Source organism: Chrysemys picta, chromosome 4 (assembly GCF_011386835.1).
Source record: "Chrysemys picta bellii isolate R12L10 chromosome 4, ASM1138683v2, whole genome shotgun sequence".
NCBI classification, from domain to species: domain Eukaryota; kingdom Metazoa; phylum Chordata; order Testudines; family Emydidae; genus Chrysemys; species Chrysemys picta.
Genome location: NC_088794.1, coordinates 138972707 through 138996414, shown reverse-complemented (window position 1 = coordinate 138996414; position 23708 = coordinate 138972707). Strand labels below are relative to the sequence as shown.

Genomic DNA, 23708 nt, shown 5'->3' with positions numbered 1-23708 from the left:
TTCTCTTGGGACCCGAGTCATGTAGTCAGCTATCCGAGGCCCTCACAGTCATTCATGCTGTTATGTTCACAATGCTGCTGTAAAGTAGGGAAATGTTGTTCTCAGCATTTTACACTTAGCGCAGAGAGGCTAGGGCCCAGATCCTCCACGGTATTTAGGCACCTCACTCCCATTGATTGCAGTCAGTTGCATTGACGAGGAGTTAAGTCCTTACACACCTTTGAGGATCTGGCCCCGAGGGACTTGTTGACAATTTCACAGCACATGTGAGGTAGGGCAAGGAAGTGAACTCAGGTCTCCTGGGTCCCAGGCTAGCAGCCTATCCACCATCCTTCCCCTCTATTCGCAAAGCTAGTGTTTGTGACATCACAAACCTGTTCACAGTGACAGATTGTGATGTCACAAAGCTGATTAATTAGGCAAGAGGGTCAAAGCCAATTGTAAAGGAGGCAACTTGATGTATCCACACAGCATGGCAAGGAAGTAAAGGGAAAAAATAAATGCCAGGATTGCCGCTGGAGCTTTTTCTAACAATAGGCATTATTTTAGCTATCCTCTAGTCATCTGGTACAGAGGCTGCTTCAGGTGAAAGGTTACATACCACACTTAGTAGTTCGGCAATTTTGTATTTGAGTTCCTTCAGAACTCTTGGGTGAATACCATCTGGGTCTGATGATTTCTTATTGTTTAACTTACCCATTTGTTCCAAACCCTTCCATTGACACATCAATCTGGGACAGTTCCTCAGATTTGTTACCTAAAAAGTTGTGAGGCAGATTCCTACACCAGAGACGTTATGGGCAAAAGCCTCCCCCTAGGAGCCGGACCTGCTGCTGGCCACTTCCAGAGTGCAGCGTGGTCAGCAGTGCCAGGACAGGCAGGGAGCTTGCCTTAGCAACCCTGCTGCTCTGCTGATCGAGAGCCGCCAGAGGTAAGCCCATGCCCCAACCCTGGGCCCCAATCCCCTGCCCCAGCTCTGAGACCCCCCCAAACCAGGAGCCTCCTCCTGTACTCTGAATCCTTCATCCCTGGCCACATCCCAGAGCCCGCACCCCCATCCCAGAGCCCTCACCTCCCTGCCACAGCCTGGAGCCCCCTCCCACACCCTGAATCCCTCATTTCTGGACCCACCCCAGAGCCCGCACCCCCAGTTAGAGCCCTCACCCCCTCTCGCACCCCCTGCCTCAGCCCAGTAAAAGTGAGTGAGGGTGGGGGAGAGCAAGCCATGGAGGGGGGGAGCGCCTAGTGGAAGGGGCGGGGCTAGAGTGTTCGGTTTTGTGCAATTAGAAAGTTGGCAACCCTACTTCCTGGCCACCTTCTCTGGAGAGGGTATAAGTGGCCATGTAGCTCTGCTTGCTCCTGCATGCCCAGCCCATGGTCCAGACAGTGCACAGAAGGGTGTGAGTGGGGGGAGGAGGTTCTCACTCCTTTGTGCGGTCACACAGTCCAACTCACAACCTCACTCCAAGTGCTGAGCGTTGCCATTTCTAAACCAGCTCTGCCATCCAAAAGAACTGAGCAAACTTATGGGAAACGTGTGTCCTGTTCTCCTGCATCCTGTTCTATTATGGCCTTCATTTCTAGAAACAACAGGGATAGAGGAAAACGGAAAAAATATCAAGCTCTCTGCAAAGGATTGCCCTTTACTTTCCAGGAATTGCCTTAAGTGCCCTAATCATTTTCATCTTGCTGCACAGAGATACCTTTATCAATATTTGAAGCATTTCAAAAGAAATGAAGCCCCAAATCCCTGGCTAGCATTATGCCGCAGTTTTCACACATGGGAGTTACATCATTGCAATCTTTACTTGGGCAAAAGACCCCTTGCCCTTTTGCCTTAGGAAAGACTGCAGTATTGGACCCTCAGCCTATATAATTATATCCATGGAGCAATTGCTAAAACCAGCCCCCCCTTCCAGCTCTGCCAGGGGTGCCCCATGACCACTCTTGAACATGCCATTTTCATATTTTATTTAACTGAAAAGTCCATAAAAGCCCTTTAAATAGAAACAAATATTTGAATAATTTATCCAGGTGTAATTTCACTTTCTAGGCTGTTGGAATCGATTTAGTTGCTTGCTTCTGGACATTGGCAGAGGCTTGTGGATTGCGGCATTCCAGGAAGAAACAAGAACAAACACACACAAATCCTTTTGCCGGGCTCCTTTGTAGAGTCTGACTTCTCTTGCTCTTGCTCACTGCCTTTTATTGACCTTAAAAACAAGTCAAACATCAACAAAGGGAATAAGCCTCATGATTCTTGAGGTTTGCAGAAGGGATTCAGACGTGAGACTCTGAGAAACAGCACAGCGCTTGCTAGTGGTGAGGGCAAGAACTCCACTGTCTTTTTTCCCCACATTCATTTCATCAATGGGAAGGCCTCGCTTTTTAAAGTGAGCATTGTAGGTAATCCATTAAAGGAACAATCTTGCAGGGAAGTTGCCATTTTGAGTGACAGGGAGACACTTTCTCTTATTTCATTCCCTGCTCTCCTGTCCATAGCCCCATCTTCCTGGGACGTAATGACCCACAATTCCCCTTTTCCCACTTAACATCAGACAAGCCTCAATAAGCATCTCCCTTTCAGAAAGTTGGGCCACTAATGGGATGTCTACACTCCAATTAAATACCTGCGGCTGGCCCATGTCGGCCGGCTTGGGCTCGCAGAGCTCAGACTATGGGGCTGTAAAATCGCAGTGCAGATGTTTGGGCTGGACCCTGGCCTTTAGGACCCTCCCGCCTCGCGAGGTCCCAGAGCATGGACTCCAGCCTGAGCCATACAATGAGCCTGAGGCAGATGACATGGGCCAGCCACGGGTGTTTAATTGTAGAGTTGACATACCCCAAGGTGGCTTGCAATCTCTATCTCTAGGAGGAAAACAAGCCTTGGCCCTGGAAGTGGTTTGCAGGAAGAGATGGCAGCTGCTTACATGCCACATTGCCAATAGGGTTACCATACGTCCTCTTTTTCCCGGACATGTCCGGCTTTTCGGCAGTCAAACCCCCGTCCGGGGGGAATTGCCAAAAAGCCGAACATGTCCGGGAAAATGGCGGCTCTGTTTAAGAGCCGGGCTGCCTGAACGCTACCGGCTTCGGGCAGCCCCGTGCCTCCAGACCCTGCGCTGCTGGAGCCCGGGAGGGGAAGTGCCCGGCTGGGGGCGCAGGGTCTGGAGGCAGGGGGGCTGCCCGAAGCCGGTAGCGCTTGGGCAGCCCGGTTCTTAAACAGAGCCTCCAGCGGCTGCGGCTCTGTGTAACTGACACTGTGTCAGTTACACACAGCCCCAGCGGCTGGAGGCTCCAGCCTCCCCTGCTCTGTTTAAGAGCCGGGCTGCCCGAGCGCTACCGGCTTCGGGCAGCCCCCGTGCCTCCAGATCCTGCGCCCCCAGCCGGGCACTTCACCTCCCGGGCTCCTGCGGCGCAGGGTCTCCAGGCACGGGGCTGCCCGAAGCTGGTAGCGCTCGGGCAGCCCGGCTCCTAAATAGAGCGGGGGCGGCTGGAGCCTCCAGCCGCCGGGGCTGTGTGTAACTGACACAGTGTCAGTTACACAGAGCCAGCCCCAGCCGCTGGAGGCTCTGTTTAAGAGCCGGGCTGCCCCAGAGCTACCGGCTTCGGGCAGCCCCCCTGCCTCCAGACCCTGCGCCCCCAGCCGGGCACTTCCCCTCCCGGGCTCCAGCAGCGCAGGGTCTGGAGGCACGGGGCTGCCCGAAGCCAGTAGCTCTGGGGCAGCCCGGCTCTTAAACAGAGCCTCCAGCGGCTGGGGCTGGCTCTGTGTAACTGACACTGTGTCAGTTACACACAGCCCCCGCGGCTGGAGGCTCCAGCCGCCCCCGCTCTATTTAGGAGCCGGGCTGCCCAAGCGCTACCAGCTTCGGGCAGCCCCGTGCCTCCAGACCCTGCGCCGCCGGAGCCCGGGAGGGGAAGTGCCCGGCTGGGGGCGCAGGATCTGGAGGCACGGGGGCTGCCCGAAGCCGGTAGCGCTTGGGCAGCCCGCCTCTTAAACAGAGCCTCCAGCGGCTGGAGCCTCCAGCCCCCGGGGCTCTGTGTAACTGACCCAGTGTAGTTACACAGAGCCAAAGAGGAGAAAAGCCTCCAGCGGCCGGGGCTGTGTGTAACTGACACAGTGTCAGTTACACAGAGCCGCAGCCGCTGGAGGCTCTGTTTAAGAACTGGGCTGCCTGAGAGCTACCGGCTTCGGGCAGCCCCCTTGCCTCCGGACCCTGCGCCCCCAGCCGGGCACTTCCCCTCCCGGGCTCCGGCGGCGCAGGGTCCGGAGGCACGGGGGCTGCCCGAAGCCGGTAGCGCTGGGGCAGCCCGGCTCTTAGAGCCTAAGAGGAGCAGAGCCTCCAGCTGCGGGGGCTCTGCTCCTCTTCGGCTCTGTGTAACTTATACAGTGTAAGTTACGCAGAGCCGCCAGAGCCCCGGAGGGGAAGTGCCCGGCTGGGGGCACAGGGTCCGGAGGCATAGGGGCTGCCCAAAGCCTGAGCGCTACCGGCTTCACGGTTTGCTGGGCAGCCTCCAGACCCTGCGCCCCCGGCTGGGCGCTTCCCCTCCCAGGCTCCAGCTGCGCTGGGGAAGCGCCGGCTGGGGGCGCAGGGTCTGGGGGCTGCCCGGCAAACCGTGAAGCTGGTAGCACTGGGGCAGCCCTTTCCCCCTGGCTGGGAGTGGGAGGGAGGAGGGGCGGAGTTAGGGTGGGGGAAGGGGCGGAGTTGGGGCGGGGCTAGGGGTGGGGAAATGGGCGGGGCCATGGCCCGTGGAGGGTCCTCTTTTTTTATTTATGAGATATGGTAACCCTACACATTGCCCATGTAGTTAGACTTCATGACATCCCTATGTGGTAGTTAAACCTCATTGCCCCCATTTTATGGATAGAAACACTGAATGATTTGCCTGGTGAACACTGTGAACTCGACACGGCACTAATTGGGTACTGTTCCTTTAAATAGTTTGTGTCCCCTTTAGAGGCCCTCACTGTCTGCTACATTTCAGAAGCCACCAGAACCCTGCCAGAGGAGCAGTGTGTACATATCGCTAGGCCTGTCCTAGCACAGCGATATGGACCCCTCTGTGCCCGTGTGGTTCCTTTATATTATGAATGTTATGTAAAGAGCAAAAGACACAACACACTGGGGGGGTCACTTCACAACACACTGGGGGATGCTTCAAGTAGATTTTAATCCTGGTTTTTACACTGACTCCTTCTGTGACCTTTAACAAGGCCCTTACAACCCGATTTTACACTCTGAATAGTACTCATACAAGCAGCCCCATTGTACTACTTGGTGTGGGTAAGGTTTGCAGAATCAGGTCCCCAGACTTTCTGAGCTTCTGTTCTGCCATCTGTGAAACAGGGACAATATTATTTACCTACATAACAGTACGGGTGTACAGCCAACTCAGCTGACATTTGGGAATTTTATAAAAGTGCAAAGTCATATTATGATGAGCTATTGGACAAAGTGAAAACCTGTGAGTTCTCCCAGTCCTGGGTGTGATACTCTATATGATGCTGCTTCTGTGTCTTTGTTTTAATCATACAAAGCCAGCTTGGTTATAAAGCATCCATTGTATGCCATGTAGCAAGAAGACTTAGTAAGTGCCAGTTTTTATTGCTGTGTCATGCTTTGAGACAAAATCCCCATATTGCCTCTTGCACTTCCAAAAAGTCTCTATCTAGGTATTACCCACCATCAGCTGAAAAATATAAATATCCTTTCAGCAATTGGTTCCACCTACAGAATCCTTCTGCACTGACTGAACACAATCTAATTTTCAGGTATCATGTGAAGTAACTATTAAAAAGAGAACTGGATATTTTTTTTTACTTAAGGTTAAAAAGTATAATTTTCACTGTTTCATAATTTATCTCGCTGAAGGCCAAAAATATGTAGCTTGGCAAAGTCTTGAAGCACTGTGCATAATCCAGAATGCTCTGAGGAATATGTGTATAAAATTGCTTCTGTCCCGTTTGTGATCTTGAATAGACCCTTGTTTTTGCATTTCTTCTGACTGAAAAGTCAATGATTTTTCTACTAATTAGACTCCTAGAGACTTTCTTAGCTTTTCAAGGAGGACCATTGGCCTATTTTCAACACCCTTCTAACTTCAATAACAGAGTGAAGGCTCTTTCATCTCATGTTTTTCTTTTCCTGCAGCTAAGAGGAGTGATTACTGAGAAATCTAACTAATTTGTTTCTCTGCTAGCTTAAAAACCTTTTATTAGATTCTGATAAACAAACTTGTAAATTAAATAACCCAAATGACATCCATGCTACTGGATGGGAAAGATTTTTCTCAATTGTGCAAAGCAAAATATTTGTTGTTTGTACTTTAAGGTATTTTCAACATCCTGCACCAAAGACTGAACATTTTATTTTAAATGCTATTGAGATAGAGTTAGATGATGGAAAAATGTGGGGGAGGAAACCCCCAATTTCAATATTCAAGTTAATTCTTTATTTGCTTTGCAGTAGCACACAAGTGAGATCAGGTCCCTTTGTGCTAGGCACTATAAAACACGTCACTGGAGAGCTTACTCAAAATAGATGCAATAAAGATGGGAGGGAGAAACAGGTACAGAGAGGCTAAGAGTGTCTTCCCCATACAGTTTGCTCGAGAGTTACCCCTAACTCAACTCCTCCCCCCATTACACCCTCCCCCAAAAAATCTTGAGTTAAGTGGGGCTTTAAGCTTGAGCCATCTGGCCTGTGTGTGGGGGGGGATTATATTTTTTGGGCGGGGGGAGGGGTTGCTGAAGTGTGCTGCTGATGCTTGAGCTAGTAATGCTGTGGGGGATGCAACAACTTGAGTGACAATAATTCATCACAGCTAATGCAGTCCCTGTGCGCTGCTCATCCCATCACTCTGCATAACTCCCGTGTCACTGGGCAGCGTGGCTGCTCTCAGGCAAGCAGGGCTAACTCGAGTTCAGTCACTCCCGTGTGTTGACTTGCAGTGAAGACAAGGCCTCACTGATTTGCCCAAGATCACATGACAAGACAGGGGATAAAACTCAAATCTCGTAACTCCCCGTCCGGTGCCTTTTCCACTCAGACCCACAGCCTCTTTTTAAAGCAAAGCAGGTTTAGTACTCAAAAGCAAAGCATGTTTGGTATGGATATTCAGACTCAGTGGATGAAATCGAGGTATGTATATCTCTAAAAACTATTGGTAAAATCTTGAACTACTATCCAGAATGGCATGAGTGTCCATATTCATCTATTTGTATTTCTTTCTGCCTGTCCTTGTACATCACATTTAAGAATGAATCACAAAAAACATAATAGTAAAAATGGCTGGGCAGTCTGGCCAAGCAAAGACGTGGAGAAAACATTTCAGTGTGTCTGAAGGGAGGGAAGATCCAGTACTAGCTTCAAGCCTGGGAGGATTTGTCAAGAAATAACTTAAAACTAAGGAAATAATATAGAAACCAGGTTCCTCGTGGTAGAATGGTATTGAATAGAAATCCTATGGCGCCCTGAGGGAATGACCATAAGGCAATATGGATACCTCCTCACCTACAAAGAGCAGTGCATTAATGTAGCCTGCAGCTGATTGTCTGGCATGGGTGCTGGAATTTAGGGGTGCTGGGGGTGCTGCCGCACCCCCTGGCTTGAAGAGGTTTCAATCATATTTAGTTTTACAGCTTGGTTCAGGGGCTCTCAGCACCCCCACTGTACAAATTGTTTCAGTGCCCTGTTGTCTAGGATGACATTCACCCTAGGCAGATGGCCAGTACACCGCTTGCTTCAGTGACACCTAATAAGTGCTTAGACCTCGCACGGGGTTCGCTCTGGCTGCTTATATGCTGTTGAGTAGAATGTCAAAAACACTGCGGAGACTTCCCCCTCCACATCCCTTTTGTTCCTAGTCCGGGTGTAAAGAAAACAGCTGCTTCCTCCCAGTCAGGAATATCAGGTCTGCTCTTTTATTTATTTTTTGCCATGGGATTCCAGTTTAGAGGCTGCCATTTCACTAAGTTGTAGCCTCTCACCCGGAGCTGACACTGCACACAAAGCGTTGCTAGATGCTCCTCGAGCATCTAAAACAGCCGCAGCCTCCTGTGCAAGGCAAATCTTTGTTTACCTTTCAGCATGTCAATCATCCTTCAGTCTCTCTCTCTGTGCTGACCTGTTTACTCTCAAAATAAATCGACACGAACAAAACATAGTTGGTGTGTTATCTAGTTCTGCAGTCAATAATCTCTTCTCTCTCTGAGCATTTGGTCACAGATGTGAAAAATTAATATAACATCGATTTAACACACTATACCTTGGTTTTGAGCATGATGGGTTCGGCTGCTCTGTAGGCAGGGCCGGCTCCAGGCACCAGCCCACCAAGCATGTGCTTGGGGCGGCACCTGGAGGGGGGCGGCGCGGCGCTCCGGCCCGAGAGCGGGACCACGACTGGGCTCGCCGCCCTCCCCACGGCGCTCTGGCCGCCGGAGAGAGCTGAGCCACAGTGGGCTCTCCGCTCTCCCCCCGGTGCTCTGGCCGCAGGGGAGAGCAGAGCCATGGCGGGCTCGCCACCCTCCCCCCGGCGCTCTGGCCACCGGGGAGAGCGGAGCCCCGGCCGGGCTCGGTGCCCTCCCCTGCCACGCTCTGAAGGGGGGGGGGAGGGCGGCGGGAGGCTTTTTTGCCTCGGGCGGCAAAAAAGCCAGAGCTGGCCCTGTCTGTAGGCTTCTGCCCTTGAAGCTCTGTGAAACAGCTGGGCAACTCTCTTCCTTCACTTTCCATTGGAAAGCCCGATTAATAAACCACTGTGATTTTCAGAGCAAGGGGCTTATTCATCAGAACCTAAATCTGGGGCAGTCCTTGGCTCTCAGCCAAATATAAAAAGTAAAGAAAATGAAGCTGCAGATTTATAATTGTTTCTTTTGTCACTTACACATTATGAGCTGGATGCCCAGTGGGTGTAAACTGGTGTAGCTTCATTAAAGTCAGTGGATCTATGCCAGTTTACACGAGCTGAGGATCTGGCCCTATAGTCACTTGTCACGAGATGATGGAAACAGCGATGTGCCATTTTTGAATATGTTTATTGCATTCTTTATTTGCATTGGGTTTAGGCTGTCACTGTGCGTAAGAAAACATGACTACATTATGGTTAGTGGTAATAGTGCAAATTTTGGGGAATGGCTTTTATTTTGATCAATATTTCAATTAAGTTATTAACCGCTGGAGGGAAGGCAGATCATGCAGAGCCTTGAGACTGAGATAGGTGAAGAAAGGAACATAGCCAATTGCTGATTGATGCTTTATAGGACTGTAATACAGGAAGTTTTTCTTCTGAGACAGAAATGTTGGATCTGTCTCTTAGGGATTTATTTTGCTAGTACCAATGGGAAACAGCTGGGCTGGTTGCCTGGAGAAACAGAGAAAGAAAGCTAGTCAGGATGTTCATGGTGATTTAAGGTGGATGCTGATTAGTGATTAACATTTGTCTGAATAATAAAAAAAAACAGGCTGGGATTAGTTGCTTCTCTATTTCTCTGTTGCATCTTTATAAAAAGAGCTGCGGTATATAACCTAAGGCTGGGAATTTTCCCATAGAGATTGGCTTATTTCATTGCAAAGAAGAAAGCAGTCCCCTGGAGAGGCAAAGATGTGCAGCGTGATATTGCAAATGTTAGAAATTCTGCACTGGGGACATCTGTGTCAGTGAATTATTGAGAGACAAAACTCCATCTCTGAAATATACGTGAGAAAGGCTGTCTCAGCTCTGGAGGTGTTGGTGTGACTTGCTAGTCTTGGAGTCAGATTCAGCCTATAACATTGCTCCTGGTCTGGACCAAAATATGAGTGACTTTCCATAGTCCTCTTCCTCAAATTCAGTTTGAGAGAGTCTGCCATGCCTTACATGAAGGGATGGCTTACTCCTGCTAATTAATCAATCATGCTTTAACAAATAAATGCCTATATAGTTTGCATGATCAAGGATGTATGAACTCCAAAGAAATATTGTTTATTGGACTTCATGGTAAATCAGATGAAATTATATATTTGTTTTCCTTTACTGCTGTGAATATAAGTTCCATGTTTTGAAACCTTTACTCTGAATTTCCTGACTTCTTAATGGTTGGGATTTTTTTTTTTTGGCCAACTGCAACGTCCTTCCAAGGATTAGACAACCCTTAGTTATACAGTCTCCACATCTTAACTTCCCTATAACAAAGTTTTCTTCAAGGAAATAGTATTAGTGGTAGACTCTGATGGTTTCATAACTATGTAAAGAATGGATGCAAGGAATAAAATGCTAAGGGTATTCTTGAAAATCCCTAACTTGGTATAAGGAAAGAGTTTGTTTCTGAAGCATAATCAGAGGACAACCCTTTAAATTGTGCATATATTGCTGATGAGTTTGCAGGCTGGCTGGTCTCTGGAATAAGGATCTATCTGATATTTGTATGGCAGGTTTGGTGACTTTGGAATGGAAGTTCCACCAACAGAGAATCTGATGATGCCAGGACTTCTTTCTGTGTCTAAGCCAGAGGCACTAATCTGTTTAGGACAGAACTTGACAAATTCACTTAACCTTTAGAGTGCCAAGGATTAAGATGAAAAATACCCATGACATCTCCCAACCCAAGGCTCTGCCCCCTGAAATTTAAAGAAATAAAACTACTCTGCACTGGATTTGACTGCTACATATTGTCAGCCAACTCTAATAGCAGAACTGACCATATTCCCTGTGCTTTTTTCATACCTTCTTTCTTTCCTGGCTTATTCTACTATATCCTCTCTGTCCTTTCCAGCAATTGAACACGGTGTATCTTTTCTTGCATTATTTTCTATATTTGTTTCTTCTTTTCTTTCTCTCCTGCTGCAGCCCCATATGTCTGTTCCTTCTTTCTCTCCCTAAATTGTGTTCTCTACCTTCATCCCTGCCTTCTGCACTTCTCCCCCAAATCAGTCAGTCACTGGGGAGTGGCCCTGACTTACACACTGTATTTAGCATATGGCCATGGCAGATGCCCTTGGTCTTGTAGTGTTAAATCACCATGGAAAACAGTTACAGTATGCTGGCCATAGTCACACAGCACTTAAAATAGAAAAGAGTGACACCTTGGTAGGGTTAAGTTCAGATATTTGTTTGATACCATGCTATAAAGACTCAGCTATGTATCCCGGCTACACAAGAGATCTAATAGAGATGGGAGTAGCTTTATATAGCATTCATACACTAGCTTTCCATAAGGCACTCCAGTACTGCAATGATGAGGTTCATAAAGAGAGAGATTTAACTGGTTCCTTTTTCTGATCCACCTGGGGTAAAAGTCTTCTTCTCAGAAAGGGATGCAATAGAGAATCCACCCAAATAGTCTTCGATAATAGGAGGAAATGCAGGGCCAGATTGTCATCTGGTTAAATTGATACAGCTCCATTGATGTATGCAGTGTAGTTGTAGCTGTGTCAGTCTCAGGCTATTAGAGGACAAGGTAAGTGAGGTAATAGCTTTTATTGGACCAACTTCTGTTGGTGAGATAGACAAGTTTTGGAGGCACACAGAGATTTTATTCAGGTCTGGAAGGTAACAAACCTGCACAACACTTTCAAAAGATGGTCCTGGAAGCTGAAATTCATAACTCTGCTAGACACTAAAAAACATGGACTGAACAGAGACACTGGATTTATGGCTTATTACAACAATCTATAATCCACCAACCCCCTTCTTTGTCCTATGACTGCACTGGTGTTAACGGGCCACTCTACCTTGAATGGTCCCTTACAAGATGTTCTAACTACTTATGCTAAACAATCTGTTCCACTTTGCATTTAGTTGTGATGTTCGGAGTACCTTTCTCAGACCCGAAGAAGATCTCTGTTGTCTCTCTCTGGTCTGGTCTACATTACAGACCTATATCAGTATCACTGTGTCACTCTGGGGTATGAGAAATCCACATCCCCGAATGATGTAGGTATACTGACCTAAGCCCCCGTGTAGACAGCGGTATGTCGGGGGGAGAAACTTTCCCGCCAACGTAGTTACCACCTCTCAGGTAGGTGGATTAACTACACCGACAGGAGAGCTCTCTCCTATTGGCATAAAGCGTCTTCAATAAAGGACTACAGTGGCGCAGCTGCATCGGTGCAGCTGTGCCAATGCAGCATTTTAAATGTAGATGTGACCTCACCCACAGAAGTTGGTTCAATCAAAGATATTACCTCAGCCATCTTGTCTCTCTATAGCTCCACTAAACTCTAAAAGAGCTATACTCATTTAAACCAGCTGAGGTTCTGGCCTGAGGTTTCAAAAGCTAGTGAAGCTCCCTGCCTATTGTTGCAGATCAGGGTTCTCAAACTTTTTCAGCACATGAACCAAATTTTAGTAGGTAGACTTTGTGGACACCTCCCTCTTATTCAAGACTGCGCGGGCTGCCCCGCCTCCCATGTAACATCCTTCTGGAAACTAGAACAATTCCTTACATGGATGAGTAACCCTAGGACAGAATTTAACATATTTTGAGCTGTCCTTTAATGAGATTTAGCAGATGGAAACAAGATGATGGACCAACACCAGGTGACCCACCAGCAAGTGGATCACCAGTGTCTGCAGACCACAGTGTGAGACCTACTATTACAGATGATGAGCCTTACAGAGAAATAGAAATGAAGTTTAGCGATAGAGGCAGAGCAGACTTTCCTTTGGATTGGAGAAGTCTCTCATTTTAAATGTTTTATATCAGTGCCAATTAGGTGAATGACTACGCAAAAGTCAGATAGGTCACCTTCATTATAGACTGGTGGAAACTCCTCTGACTCACAGTATGGGTCAGAACTGGCCTGCTCTCAATTTTTTATGAATTCCCATAATTAGAACAGCAGAGCCCAGGTAAACAGCAGTTCCAAATGATCGCACTGTTTATGTGTCAATAGAGTAGTGGGCTATGGTAGGGCCCAGTACACAGAAGTCTGGTGGAAGGGGAAGATAGTAAAGAGGGGAAAAGGATCCCATCTTTTAGTAGCTGGATTGCCAGAGTAGGGCTGAGGTGAATCTGCAGAGATCAGATTTTTTTCATATTTGACTTTTTTCTTCTGATTGGGTTCTTCCTTGTTTTGTTCTGTAGGGGCCTGGTGTTTGCTTGGAACTCCCACAGGTCCAGCTGACTGGGTGTAGGAGGGTTTTGATAACCTGTACATGACTAGTGCGAAGAATACAGTGGCAGGACTACTGCACTCGTATAATCCAGAAGCAAAGACTGCTCCGAGAGTGACAAGCTGGAAGCAGGAGGCCGATTGACAAGATGATTGCCCACTACAGCATCAGTGTAAATATTAAAATGCTCCAGGAGCAAATGTTTGAAGTTGAGGTCAAGTGTTTAAAGGCACCAGTCACAGTGGCCCAGAGGGTTTGTACATCTGGCCATCTCATAGAACGCTTCCTAGATTTTAAAAAAATCAGAACCGTAGGCTTGTCATACTCAATGAAGCCAACTGACAGTGATAGTGTCTCTCTTTGTCTCTCCCCATTGTGCGAGGCACTGTACAAACACAGAACCCAAAGATGTCTCCTGCCCCAAACAGCTCACAATCTACGTATAGAGACAACAGCCGGGGGGGACGCAAGGAAACAGTGAGAAAATACATTCAGTCAGCATGATAAGCAATGATCACCGCACAGATGATGCTAAAGAAGGAATAAAATCCGCTCCCTTTTCTATAGCTCTCTTGGTTCTGTAGGGTGAGCAGGGGTAAAGAGCAGTAAAACGTCCCCATAGCAGTGAGATCTGACTCTGAACGCAGAGGGTGTGGCTCTGTAGAGAAAGGAGGTGCCGGTTTCCATAGTTGCTTGCATTGTTCAGAGTACATAGGGCAGAATAGAACTGCACTCTAAATATTATTTAGACTGAGATTAATATTGAATTTTTCTTTTCATTCCTTTTTGTGTCCACATTACAGGCACTAGAATCAAGTTTATAGCCATTGCTGGCAGCTTTAGCAGAGAGGCAGAGGCCTGAATTAGCACGGCAGAGATGGCCCTTCCAGCTCAGGCCGGCAACTGAGTGAGGGGAAGCTTACATTGCTGTTGTCCATGCTGTAGTTGTTTGATGGCAAGACAGGTCTCTATTTCCATTGCAGTGCGTCTAGCAACGTCCACAAGCATTACATTCTCTCTGGCACTCGAACCCACACAGCTAATTAAAACTGGGCTATTAATTTGGGTCAGACAAAACAAGTATCTCAAAACAGAATTTAATTTAGACTTGAGAAGACAGTTACTTAAGTGCTAGCTAGCCCAGCAAATGTTTAGCCCTCTCAAAAGTTGCAGGATTGATCACTGTGGATGCCCTGGTCTTCTTTCCACGCAATGAATTCCAATGAATCTTGAACAATGAGCTGTTTGTTTTTTCAAGATTTTGATCATTGAAAGTTTTCAGCCAGTTCTGTAGCTGTTTTTTTCTCCCCCATTGAAAATCAAATTTTGAGAGAGAATTAACTTACAACTTAAGGAATTGCAGTCCCTAATTATTTAAGATGACATTGCACCAGGCCGTATTTCCTTTACTGCTGTAAGTCCATAGCCAAGGTGACACGGTAAGGAATTTTTCCGCAAGATGCTTCAGCACAACAGTTTGATATACAACAACCCATTAAAAGGCCCATTATTTATCGGGGAAAGTTTGCAGTGCAATTTCTCATGTTACGTCCATATAAATTATATCTGTTTGCAGTTCCTCAGGCCCCTCGGTCCCTGTGTATAAGTAGGTTTCTTATGTACAGTTTGCACCAAAGCATGCACTCCAAACAGAAGGAGTGAGCTGAAACACAGGTGAACAGTAACCTAGACAGTGACATTCTTCAGATGTTTTATGCAATCCTGTAGTTTGTCATTCAATAACGTGCACTATAGCAAGTGGCAAATCCCCTGGGGATGGCAGAATGTCACCGCTTAGCTGCTGACTCCATTAAAATGACTCGCAAACTGTTATTCCATGCAATGCAAACACATGTATTTTGGGTGTAGGGCGGGCAAATGTACAGATATACTTGCTCCTTAAGGACATTCTGGAGCTCACCTTTGGACACTGTTTCATGTTTATTTTCTTACATTTCTGTATAAATGGTAGACATGAAGGGGCTATAGCTGCTACTGAAGAGAATGTGATGCATTAAGGGCCATCTAAAGAGGGAGTTGTTTACTCTGCACTACCATTTGGCTGTCAACACAATCTAGTCTCAATTACCTTGCCATTACAATCCTTCTGTAACATTTATCTATCTATATACTTATAAAGTCCTCATCCCCATAGTATCCAAGCACCTCTTCATTATGAATGGATTTAATTGAAGAAGGGAAGTATTATCCTTAATTTGCAGATGGGGAAATGTTACACATGGTAAATTAAGTGACTTGCCTAAGGTCTCACAAGAAGTTTGTAGCAGAGTCAGGAATGGACTCCAGCTCTCTTAAATCCTAATCCAATGCCTTGTCTATTAAAGCATCCTCTGAAAACTTCTGTAAGTAATCAGGAATGTTCCTTAGGCCAGGTCTACACTACCCCCCTAATTCGAACTAAGGTACGCAACTTCAGCTACGTGAATAACGTAGCTGAAGTTCGAAGTACCTTAGTTCGAACTTACCTTGGTCCACACTCGGCAGGCAGGCTCCCCCGTCGACTCCGCGGTACTCCTCTCGCCGAGCTGGAGTACCGCAGTCGACGGCGAGCACTTCCGGGTTCGACTTATCGCGTCCAGACTAGACGCGATAAGTCGAACCCAGAAGTTCGATTGCCAGCCGCCGAACTAGCGGGTAAGTGTAGCCAAGGCCTTACACATGGGCATGATTGCTGCACAGAGCTCCTTGTACTCTGGCGCCTGATCCAAGCCACATGAAGTCAAGAAGAAGACTTGCTCTGACTGCAGATCAGGCCCCTTTCCACCTCATGTGAGCACAATTTACCATCTAGTTTCATAATTTATATTTTTTCCATTAGAAATGCGAGCAGTTATTAGTAACCTTTTAGACTGTAGCATGTGCCTGACATTTTGACAGCTTGTGTGTGTGGGGGTTTTTTTTCTTTTCTTTTTTTTTTTTAAGGAAACTGGGGTCTCTGCATACTGTCAATTCAGATCTTCATCAGGAGCTTTTCTAATGCTCACCCTAGACTCATGAGCCTGATTAACTTTCAAGTAACTTTAATTTTTTTTTCATTTTACTTTTAAATAACTTGTCAGGCAAACTTTCGCAAGTTGGCAAATCTGTGCTTTTAAGCTATAAAGGAAGGTTCGGTGATCTCTAGATTTCTTTTCATGGGCATGTCACAGCCAGAGAACAAACATTTACAGATTTGTATTGTTTGTTTTCCCTCCCCTTCTCACAAACCAGCAGGAACATGTTATTTTATGAACTGCTATTTATACAAGTTTTGGCAGAGGATCAAAGGATATCTTTAAACTATCTTTATTTGTAGCTCACTTGGGATGGAATATAAAGTTTGGGGCAACAGCTAAACCCTGGAGCCTCTTTCAGGATGTAGGGGGGGGAAATCAATCAGAATTGAAGGGTAAGAAAGAGAATCCTGGCTATAATTATTATGAATTATAATGGTGCTTTCATATAGCTGGAGCGAAGACTTGTGTCAGCACTTCACACATCCACTGCTGCATTCATGGTTCTGGAACTATGGGCTGTTTCAGGTGCAAAGACAGAAGATGACTATAACATTTAAGAAAAAATTAGTTTGCAAATTGTAACTTATGAATGAAAGGAAATAATCATTTGAATACGACTTGCTCCAAGGTTGTGGAACTATTCAAAACAAACTTTGTTTTAAAAAAAAAAACGTTGGCAAGATTAAAAAAAACAAAACATGCCTTTAACACATCCCAGGGCGTGCTTTTTTCTTGGTTGATACATGTCTTAGTTGTATGAGGAGACACAAACAGTAGTAGACATTTTTGGCCTCTGTCCACCATAGGTTTTAAGAACACACTTTACTTTAAGCACATGGATAATCCCATTGGAGTAAGCACGGGAGTAGACTCTTATTCAAAGTAAAACATGTGCTGAAAAGCTTTGCTAGATTGAGGCCTTAACCACCCTAAGGCATATATTAATAGAGAAAGAAATACACCTGGATTGCTTAATACTATTAGAATACTGCGTGCTGTTACATTATTAAAAAGTTCTTTGAAACAAGAACATTTTTGCACATATAACATGCTACCTTATGGATATTTCTAAAATGCACCAGACACCTTATAATAGTATGAAAACATTCCAGAATGTCTTCTTTCTCCACTTAATACACGCCATGTGTGGCTGAAAGTGGTGGAGGGGCTATTATGGAAGACTCATAGGCTTTGAGGCCAGAAGGAATCATAATGATCATCCAGCCTGACCTTTGACGTAACACTTGCCATAGCATGTCCCCCAGCAATTCCCGCATCTAGCCCAACAACTTGTGGTGGAACTAGAGCATGTCTTCCAGTATCAACTTCCCTACCAGTGACAAGTTCATGCTGTACATTCTGTCTTTCTCCAGCTGTGACATTTACGTTGGATCCCTACTTGTCATGTCCAGATGTTTCGGATACTCTCTCCTCCACCTTTTTCCACAATGTGTTCCTGATCCTGCAGACCCTAACGCATGTACTGAAGTGAACTCGTGCAGGAAGTAATAACCAAGTCAATAAACATTTCCAGGACTGGGGCCTTGGAGAGCAGCCCAGCCTTTGGTGAATAGCGCCTCTCTAGTTTAGTTCTTTGTATTTAGGGGTCTAAATATGGATTGAAGTGCCTGGCCTTGAGGCACCCAGATCTGAAGATTCTGTCTGACCCAAGGTTATAGGTGAAGGGCTGAATCCCTGGCCCCTCTTTCAGCTGCTCTGTGGGGCTCGTATAGGGAAGAGCAGCCAGAAAGCTGCCCAAACAAGGCAGCCAACTATTCCCCTTGATACTGGGGAAGCCTTGAATGACACAAAGCCAGCATAGGCAGCTCTGTGCCACCCTGCAAAGCTCCAAATAGTGAGGGAAAAAGAACAGGGCACGTCAGGGGATGGTTGGGTTAAGTGCATGGCCCTCTGCCAGACTCTGGGCTAGTGCAGCAGCTGGCTGTAGCCAAAGAAAGGCTGCTCTAAGTTTTGCTGGATGTAGTTCTGGTCCACGGCTGGTCCAGGACTGAGAGAGCAGAAAGGAGGCATGTTTCAAAGGGTCAAGTGGCAGCTCCTGTCCCATGGGGCTGCCTGGACTCATCTACCTGCTCCAGGCCCTACAACCCCTGGGGTCCCAGCACCACTGAGGGTTAGCCCAGCTGTCATGATGACAGGAGTCTGGGTAGACCAAATTTGAGTGAGTGGCACGGCAACCCCACCCGGGGGGAGTAGCATCCAACCGAAACTACCCCAGAGCCTCCACCCCTAGACCATTTACTGGGTCATGACAGGCCATAAACATTTACAAATAGGTCCTGATCCCAAAAAGGTTGAGAACCATAGTTTAGACCTGGGGTGGGCAAACTATGGCCTACGGGCCGAAACAAGCTGTTTTAAGCCGGCCTGTGAGTTCCTGCTGGGGAGCGGGGTCTGGGGCTTGCCCTGCTCTGGTGCTCCAGCTGGAGCGCAGGGTCGGGGTCGCACCGCATGGCTCCCTGAAGTCGCAACATGGCCCTGATCAGGCTCCTATGCACTCCAATTGCCCCCTCCAGCGCTCCAATGGGAGCTGCAGGGGCGGTGCCTGCGGACGGGGCAGCGTGCAGAGTCACCTGGCCGCGCCTCCGCATAGGAGCCAGAGAAGGGACATGCTGTTGCTTCCAGGAGCCACTTGAGATAAGCGCCGCTCGGAGCCTGCACCCCTGAGCCTCTCCCCACGCCCAAACTCCATGCCCCAGCCCTGATCCCTCTTCCGCCCTCCAAATCCCTCGATCCCAGCCCGGAGCACCCTTCTGCACCCTAAACCTCTCACCCCAGCCCCACCCCAGGGCATGTACCCCCAGCTGGAGCCTGCAACCCTTCCCACACCCCAACCCCCTGACCCAGCCCAGAGTCCCCTCCTGCATCCCAACCCCAATTTTGTGAGCATTCATGGCCCACCAAACAATTTCTATTCCCAGATGTGGCCCTCGGGCCAAAACGTTTGCCCACCCTTGGGGTACGTCTATACTTACTTCCTGGTCCGGATGTAAGCAATCGATCTTCTGGGATCGATTTATCGCGTCTTGTCTAGACGCGATAAATCGAACCCGGATCGATCCCGGAAGTGCTTGCCGTCAACGCCGGTACTCCAGCTCAGCGAGAGGAGTACGCGAAGTCGATGGGGGAGCCTGCCTGCCGTGTCTGGACCCGCGGTAAGTTCGGACTAAGGTACTTCGAATTCAGCTACGTTATTAACGTAGCTGAATTTGCGTACCTTAGTCCGAAGTGGGGGGTTAGTGTGGACCAGGCCTTAGTTTAGACAAACAGCTTGTGGCAAGCTGAGGTGACTTTCACTAGCCTGCCATACACTGGCTCTGTCCTAACTGCTCCCATTTCAAAGTAGAACAAAGAACTTTCCGTGCATGGCAGCAGGGCCCACATGGAGTGTTAATGCACAGCAGGTGAGTGTGAGGTAGATTTACACCCCAGTTTACAGTGCGCTTTTTGTCTCAATAAGCCCTTGGAGTCAGTGCCGCCCCCCCTCAGCTGTGCCAGGATTGAGCCCAGAGTATGCAGCAGAGCTGGGAGCAGAACCTAACCCCCCTTACGCCAATGCCTGTGCCTCAAGCATCTTCCCTTCCTTAGTCTGTGGCAGGAAAGATTTGGGATGTTGTTTATTTTCAGAACCCGTTTGCCCGTCACAACTCTCTTCTCCGGTCTTCCCTCCCCTGAGTAGTAGCCATGGGCATTTTCTTTGCAGGCTGGCCTTCCGTGTCACACCTCACTCAAGCAGTCAACTCAAGCTGCCCAAATCCACTGCCGTTGGAGGCATACAGCGCTCCAGATTCTCAGCGAGAAGCCAAGTTAGCAATGCTGAAAATATACTTGAACTGAGCTTTGTATGTGGGTCATGTAGCTGCCAAACACCCCCCCCCCCATTCAACTGAAGCAGCTATTGAATTTGCTTCTCTAAGAAAAAAAGAGACAGCAGCATGCAGAGTGACACTAATTGTTAGGCAGCACCCAGAGACTATAATGTACTTCTGCAAATTAGCTGGGTACATTTTTTTAATTTTTTTTTTGCTATTTTGTAATGTCTTTTTGGGGAGGCATGGGAAAGCTTAGCGAGGTGAATGCATAATTTAGGAAAATCTGCAACGGTAGCTCTAGCAGGAGAATTTTTTTTCAGCAGGATGGTATCTGCAGTTAGGCACTGAGGGGGGAAATATTAATGAATTCTTCTATTTGTTAGGCTACCCTGTCCCCTTAAAAGAAGAGCCGCATGTATTTCATATCCCACCAGCCACTCTTTCCTGAACACTATGCTCAGCAATGATGAGAAGGAAGATGGTGATGACGCTGAACCATACAAATGCTCTGTCTTGCAAATAGTCATAGAAGGTAGGAAACTCAACAGGGGGATTTGCTATATAGCGTGACCTCAAATGCACAGACCGTCTCTCAGAATCACTAGTTACCTTTACAAGAAGAAGCCAACAAGCTGGAAAACCATGGGTTCTCGTTGGGATTGGCTGATATGGCAAGCCCACTGAGGCTGTTCACAAGACAACATGATGGGAGGGATAGCTCAGTGGTTTGAGCAGTGGCCTGCTAAATCCAGGGTTGTGAGTTCAATCCATGAGGGGGCCACTTAGGGATCTGGGGCAAAATCAGTACTTGGTCCTGCTAGTGAAGGCAGGGGGCTGGACTCGATGCCCTTTCAAGGTCCCTTCCAGTTCTAGAAGATCTCCATTAATTTATTTATAACGTGAACGCACTACTTTGGCCGACATGAGCCAGCTAACACATGGCCAGAGGGCTTCTGTTGAACTGCATCGCTCACACACACACTAACTTCTGGCCAGAGGAAAGATGGCGGAATGATAAAAGATCTGTTCTCTATTTCCAGCTTTGGCCTAGAGTGGAGGCAAACCTTTTAGGACCTGGTATTGTTCTTCTTTCTTAAGATGAATCATACTTTATTATGCAAACAGTCCTATTAATATCAATAGTAAGAAATCAAGATGACTGTTTAAGGACTAAGTAGTTCCTCAGTTTCTAAATTTGTTTAAAAAATAGAAAAAGATAGTGTGTGGGGGATAATATAATACTTAACTCTCACAAAGGAGTTTTGCAATACTAAATTACTTATTGCTTCTGAAGTGCATTTATAACACCGACAGACCCTGGTTGTCGGCAAGCAGGATTGAACCAGGGACCTCTGAAGCTAAATGCATGAGACTCTACGCATGAGCTAAAAGCCCAATGCCTCTTAGCTAAGGCTGTAACAGACTCATTAATCTCTAAGTTGTCTCGATGCCTCTAGAAGGGACAGAACACCACACCCAGGAGATGTGTGGGTTACACACTGAGGTCATTGGCAGGAAGATGCTATATAAGTACAAAGTATTGCTATTATTAAGCATGCATGTATGACATGGACAGGCTCAACACAGTTTTTACTCCTCTTGTTTCCACCAATGTGTGCATCCAGTGCTTTTAAAAAAACTTGTTTGTAAGTTATGGTGAGTCTTGAAGGTATCATATAGAAAGAACCTGCTTGCTCATGGCTCAGCACATAGTTAGATAAATTACCTCCCATTGCTGAGTTGCGATGGTACCCAGGGGCACCCAGGGTTGTGAGGCACCTCACCACCCCCTGCCCTTAGCATGAAGTAGTTTTGTCTGTGCCTGTTGAGGATCCACTCCCTGAAACTAACAGTCTCTGGCAGCATAAGCATTGCCTGCCAGGCCTCCGCAGGCCTTGCCCTCTCTGTACAGGTAGTGATAGGCACACACCAACCCCTGAGTACTCTGAGAATTCCCTGCAGTGTCCAGCCCCTTGTCCAGTGAACACTCACAGAGTTACCAGGCCTGCTGTTCACAAAGGAACAAAACTAACCAGCTTGTAAGAGTCCATGCAGGACCAGCACTTTGCTTATCACCACAGCACTTAGATACATTGATAGTGAAAACAAGAATAAGTTTATTATCCAAGAACAGAGATTCAAGTAATAGTAAGTAAGAATGTTTACATGTAAAATATAAATATAACATGCTTCCTAGAGCCTAAACTACACTAAGAAGTTACTCTTTTGTCAAAAGAAGCTTATCTCACCCCAAGTTCTCTCCAGCATTTTCAACCAAGCCTGGTTGAGACCCTTCTTTCATTAATTAAATGCGCTGTCCTTTTTTTTGCTTCAGTGAAGGGTGCCTGGGTATCCTCTCTGTCCCCACAAATATACTCAAGCAAATCTTTGATATGCACTTCAAGATAAGACTTTCTTCCCCCACTGTGCTTCTCTTCCTACTAGTTTCTTTCAGAAGTTTTTTCTTACAAGCCTTCATTAGCATTCAGTTCAGACTAGTGGTGGGGAACAAGACAATACTCAATTTACACGTAAACAGATGGCAAAACATTTCTTCTCTGACAGAAAACCTGTTTTTCACCTTTGCTGGTGATTAATACTTCGCTACAGCCTTTATGAGTGTGTTTTCGGTATATATACAAATCTCCTTACATATTATCTGTACATACATTTCACAATTATATTGATGACCAGTGTGACACCAGCTTTTATTTGAGACCTCCCATGACATTCTTTGGTGAGCCAGAATGTACATACCAGATACAGGAGATTCCTGTACTGGCCCCCTCCCCCCGACTTCCCCATTGACAGTTGGCATGAGGAGGTTCCTGGGTCACATCAATACTGCAGACGGGTTTGGTTGCATTAGGTTGTTTTACTTAGGCCTGCTGTGATCCTGCACTGACTCCTTTTTTCCATTCAAAGGAATTTTGAGACTATTTGTAATAAGTTGCAAACTGCAATTTACGTTCATGGAGTAACATCCTGGCCTCCAATTAAGTCAATGGGAGTTTTGCCATTGATTTCACTGGTGACAGGATTTCACCCTTGGGCCTCAGGCCTGCTAAGACTAAGGACTCGTCTACATGAATAACTGAATCTACCCCACCCTAGCCTGTCTCCAGCTAACTGTCCATGTGGACTGTTGCTGATGCATAGTAACAGTCTGTTAATGTACTCTGATTAGTCCCATTTCAAAGAGGACTAGATCAAAGCATGTTAATGAACTGTTAATATGTGTCAGCAGGGTCTAGGTGGCCAGGCAAGTGAAGGATAAATTCACACCCCAGTTTGCCATGAACTCAAAATTCATGTAGACAATCCCTTAAACACACTTGCTTAACTTTAAAAAGCAACAGAGGGTCCTGTGGCACCTTTGAGACTAACAGAAGTATTGGGAGCATAAGCTTTCGTGGGTAAGAACCTCACTTCTTCAGATGCAAGACTTGCTTATGCTCCCAATACTTCTGTTAGTCTCAAAGGTGCCACAGGACCCTCTGTTGCTTTTTACAGATTCAGACTAACACGGCTACCCCTCTGATACTTGCTTAACTTTACGCACTTGATGTCAATGGTACTATTCACATGCTTAAAGTTAAGCACATGCACAAACCTTTGCAAGATTTGGCCCATGCAGTGCAGGGACTGGAAATAGATGAGAAGTGACATAGCTAAAGTATTAGAGAAAATACCCAATGGAAGCTTGTTGGGTCTCTCTGAAATACTCTGCTAATGGCTGGCTATGGCGCTCTGCACCCTGGCTATTGTT

General features: G+C 46.8%; 1 long non-coding RNA gene across 1 annotated transcript in view; it reads left to right on the top strand.

Moving 5' to 3' along the window:
• Window positions 1–15981, top strand: part of LOC122172276 (uncharacterized) — a 115909-nt gene extending 99928 nt beyond the window's left edge. The window contains exons 4-5 of the long non-coding RNA XR_006172417.2: window positions 13064–13264; window positions 13896–15981. This is a non-coding gene — a long non-coding RNA (uncharacterized LOC122172276). The remainder of the gene's footprint in view (window positions 1–13063; window positions 13265–13895) is intronic.
• Window positions 15982–23708: the final 7727 nt, after the last annotated feature.